The following is a 4,666-nucleotide window of genomic DNA, read 5'->3' as shown; positions in this document are numbered from 1 at the left end:
TTTGGTGTCACCTGTAAAATTTTTAGGGGTGAGAGAAAAATGGCATCCAGTGACAGAATCAGAAATGCAAGGTAGCACAGACTCTTGCTAAACAGTTTAAACTCTTGCTAAAGGACTTCAGTACACACCTGCTTTATGGGCGCTGAAATACAAGCACAACACTTGTTCTTCCTTCCCTTTCTATGCTCAGCCCAACACTTCTTGTATCAGCTTTCAGGCTTATGTGACTCTGACCTCAGTTCTTTAATTATTCATGTTCTGAAGGCTTGCTCATTTTTCTTCATTTTTCTAATGTCACTGAATCAGAAGATTTTTGCTCTTGGGGGTTTTGCACAAGGCAGAGTGCCCAGCCCACACATAGAGCTGCAGGACTGACCGCGGTGATGCAGGTGCCACTGAAACTTTTCTCATTAACAAGCGAAAACTTTAGGAGGTTCATGCAACAGATGGTCATGTACATGGCATTTCCTAATGTTTCATTGCTGGGCCATGTTTATTCATTCTTAAATATAAAAGTTAAAGGAATAAACCGTTGTTTGTAGTCTATCTTTGAGTGCCAGGACGTGCCCGTATCTATTACTTTTTTGGAGTAAACTGCAAGAACCAACTGTTGCATTTGCACCACCGTACCCACCAGCTTTTGTGCTGTCCTAGCTGTGCGCACACACCCCGCTTCCACTCGCTGGTAAAAAAAGGTTCAGGCAGGGCCAACCCTTTCTGTTAAACAGGATTCAAGGATGGTGTTGACCATGCCGTGCTTGGGCCCAAAGATCACAGAATCACAGAATTGTCTAGGTTGGAAGAGACCTCCAGGATCACCGAGTCCAACCTCTGACCTAACACTAACCAGTCCTCCACTAACCCATATCACTCAGCTCTAAACCTGAACATCTTTTAAATACTTCCAGGGATGGTGACTCAGCCACTTCCCTGCGCAGCCCACTGATGGGAGTTTTTCTGTAGACTTTAAGGTAAACAGCTAAGTCAGTGCTGAAAAACTCATCGTAAACTATTTATTTGGTGGAACACAGTCCTGGGCCAGACATGTCAATGTTCAATTCCATCAACTGCTGTATTTTTGGAACGACAGAGCACTTTTAAAAGACACAATATTAACAGTCACACTCTAAAGTCTCACACTCCCTGCAAAACTAAAGCTCCCCTCCTGATAGCAGATCCTACTTGTCTGAAGTTAGCACTGGGCAACATTCACCCAGTGGCTTTTTCCCGGAGCTGTTAACACTTTGGATGGAAGCAGGAAGCTTCAGATCTCTCTCTTGGCTCAGAATAGTTCCCTATTTGTTTCTTTGTTTTCTTTTCTTTTCTGTTTGTCAGCCTTAACATTTTATGTTTTGCCGGGACAGGTGGTTTGGGTGCACATGGGCAGACCCAGTGGTGGGTTACAGAAGATAATTTTGAAATGCAAAGAAGATAACTGGAAAAAAATCATATTCCAGCAGCACTCATCCCAGCACTGAGCTAGACAATGAGAAAGAAGGCATTGAACAGGCAAGAAACAGAACGGAGAGGAGAGTAACAAAGCATTTCTGGGGCTAAAAGTGACTGAATCCAAGAGCTCCAGTTTGCGAAGTAGGTCAGTATCAGTGCTCCTCTCTCCCTAGAGGGAGCCATCAGATAAGTGTTAGGAAAATGGTGTATTCTTCTGAAGAAAACTTGCTCTCTACCAAGCCTGCACAGCCTACAAAGAGACACAACATCAGCCTAGCCAAAGGTCTTCAGCTGGCCAGGTTTTCAGCCTTCTGTTGAGCGAAACAGCCGTGTTTGCCGTGCCAGCAATGTCAGTGGTACTGCACAGATAAAACTTCAGAAGAACAGAAGAAGAGTGGCAGAACCTGAACAAGTACAAACTTCAGGGAGCTGCTGGGAAGTGAGCTTTGCCTTGCCAGTTAAAAATCCTCTTGGTTGTTTTCCCTTTGCTTTCCAGGTACGGTGGGAGTTGAGAATCTGCAGCCAGGAATTGGGAATGGAAAAAGGAAGCTCTGGAGCAGTGCAGAAAATGGAGCTATTAGCTCGCTGCCCAGACATCCTGCTTGCCTGGGCTGCTGGCACACTTCCAGGTAGTCAAGATGAAAAATTCATCCTGTACATCCCCACTGCTACAGCATTGTATGAGCACGGCACAGGGAACCTCTGTGCCCAAAGCAGAGAGAGCGGGGATTGCCCCAGGCTGTAAGCCAGGGAGCTGGGCTATGGGCTCCAGGTGGGGTGGGAGGAGAAGAAATAGATCTTCATGGACCCCATCTGCCACCCCATCAGCAGAACAACTGCACGCTCCTCCGGACTTCAGGATCCTGACCAGGGCTGCTGCTCAGCTCATCGTGCTGGGACAGGGATGGTTCAGCCTTGTGCAGCTCTGCTGAATATTCATTGCAACACCACGGGCTTTTTTTGGTGTGCTGATAAGGTTCTTTCCTAGCATATATTTATATTTGAAAACACTTTTCTGCTAGACTGGTCTCTATTGTTTTCATTTTGTCTTGAGTTTGATGCCCACACATGGCAGAAATTTCAATGTCTTTGAGTTCAACCTCTTGTTGTCCTGCAGCAAACACAATTTCAGATATGGCCAAAAAGTCACAGTGGGAAATCCCCACAAACTGGGAAAATGTAATGAAAAATCACATCATGCAACCACAGGGTTATTATCTGAAATTGAAATTCCGGAACTTCAGGTTACTGTCAAACTAGGGAATGTTTTTGTTTTGTTTTGTTTGTTTGTTTGTTTCTTCTGAGCGGCAAAGATTTCCTGCAAAAATTCGTATTTGATTTTAAAGAGAAAATCTGAGAAATTCCTCATTTTTACACAAGAGGTCAACACTGAAGGGACTCATCACATAAATCTTAGTATTTTATATTTCAAGATACTTATTTTTTCTTTTTTAATTTTCTAAGTCATACAATAGATGTAGACATGGACTTTTATTCACAGACTCTTGGAATGGCTGAGGCTGTCAGGGAGCTCTGGAGGCCCCGTCCCCAAGCCCTGCTCCAGCAGGGCCCCCAGCACAGTGTGCCCAGTCCAAGTTCAAGAGGACGAGGTGGGGAGGTGAAGTGGGCTTCACTGTAACAAGCAACTCTAAATGAGCGCTGCCAGATGAGGACACGACCATCACCATTCGGGGCTGTTCCAACACCGTCAGACTGTCAGCCCTGTGCATTACCCTGTTTTAAAACGTCTAACCATGGCGTTAGTCTTAGAAGGACCATCAGTGCCAGCCTTGCACTGCCCACAGGCTTCCCGTCCCTCATGTTTCCCCCCGTCCTGCCCCACCACCTGCACGACCACGACAGGTACAGTTCACATTAAGAGCAGGACGGGCAGGTGGATTCTCCGAAGAACACTGCTCCTTCCCCCAGAGAAACGCCAACTAAGAGAGAAATGAAAACCAAGCTTTATAAAAACGAAGAGCAGGGGAAAGCCAGCATTGTTTGCGTGCCTCCTGGCACAGCAGGAGGGAACACTAAAAGCTTGCCGCTGTAATTCAGCAGCCCTGGGGATGAGAGACTTTGTTTTGCTTGAGTGTGTGTGGGTGCATCGTATGGTTTACATCTGTACCAAAAGACATGGCACCCTCCGTCCCTCCCTTCTCTCCCCCACACACCCCAAAATAATGTAATTCTTGAAAAACAGCTCAGATTCGTTATTTGGCAGCTATAATGTAAAGAAAAGCACCAGGCAACAGGCATCCCTTCTCGTGCTGAGCTAGAAGACAAAAGAAATCAACATGGTTACACGAAATAGCACAAGACAGAGAGGTAGGTATTTTTACCTCTCCCACTGTCAAAGGCTCCTTGTTTCATTTGGGATGCAGAGGGATGATCATTGGGCAGACTTATTTCCCCCTCATATCACTACATTATCTCTCTAAAGGTCAGAGCAAAGGAAAGCTTTCTGCTTTCCTCCCCAGCCTCCCTTTCAGCTTGTATCATTTTCTAAGCCACGACCAGTCCGACCTGCGATTGCAAGGTAACCGAGCATTCATGTCAAATTCAGATCACCCTCCAGGTACTGTATTTGGAAAGAATAACAGAGCAAATTTTGCAAAATGGGCTCATGTACCCAACATCCACCCATAAGCAACGCCAAAACCACAACCGAGAAGATGGGGACAAGAGTTTACTGCAGGAATTTGAACAAACCTCGCTCCCAAGTCCAGTCACCAGGAAAGAAAGTATACGGGCTTACAAAAATATTAACATTTGAGCAGGAAAGAGTCTTTTTAGTGCTATGTGAATGATGTTTGAAAATATGCTTTAAAAAATGCTGCCCAGAAGGGAACCACCACCAGGCTGTATGACCAGGAAAGCCAGGGTGGCATCATCTCAGCCAGCTGCAGAATGCTTCAGCCCCGTTTATAGGTTGTACAAATAGAGAATTGTCCCTGAAAATATGTAGCTGTCATACCACGCACACGTGAAAGTCCAGGCACTCTTCATGGAGGCAGCTCATCGGTCTGAGATTAATGCCATGGATTACGTTTACCTTTTTGTTTCCTCAAAAGTGAATTACTGCCAGGCAAGCAAAGGAGAAGGTTTGTTTTCTTCTGGCATTCCCTCTCATGCGAAAGCATAAAGCTCTTCTCTATGCAGTAATGTGTTTTGTAGTGGTAACCATCACGACTTCCCATTTAGCAGGGAAAACTAA

This window comes from Anas platyrhynchos, chromosome 1, assembly GCF_047663525.1.
Source record: "Anas platyrhynchos isolate ZD024472 breed Pekin duck chromosome 1, IASCAAS_PekinDuck_T2T, whole genome shotgun sequence".
NCBI lineage: Eukaryota > Metazoa > Chordata > Aves > Anseriformes > Anatidae > Anas > Anas platyrhynchos.
Note: the sequence above shows the minus strand (reverse complement) of the source record.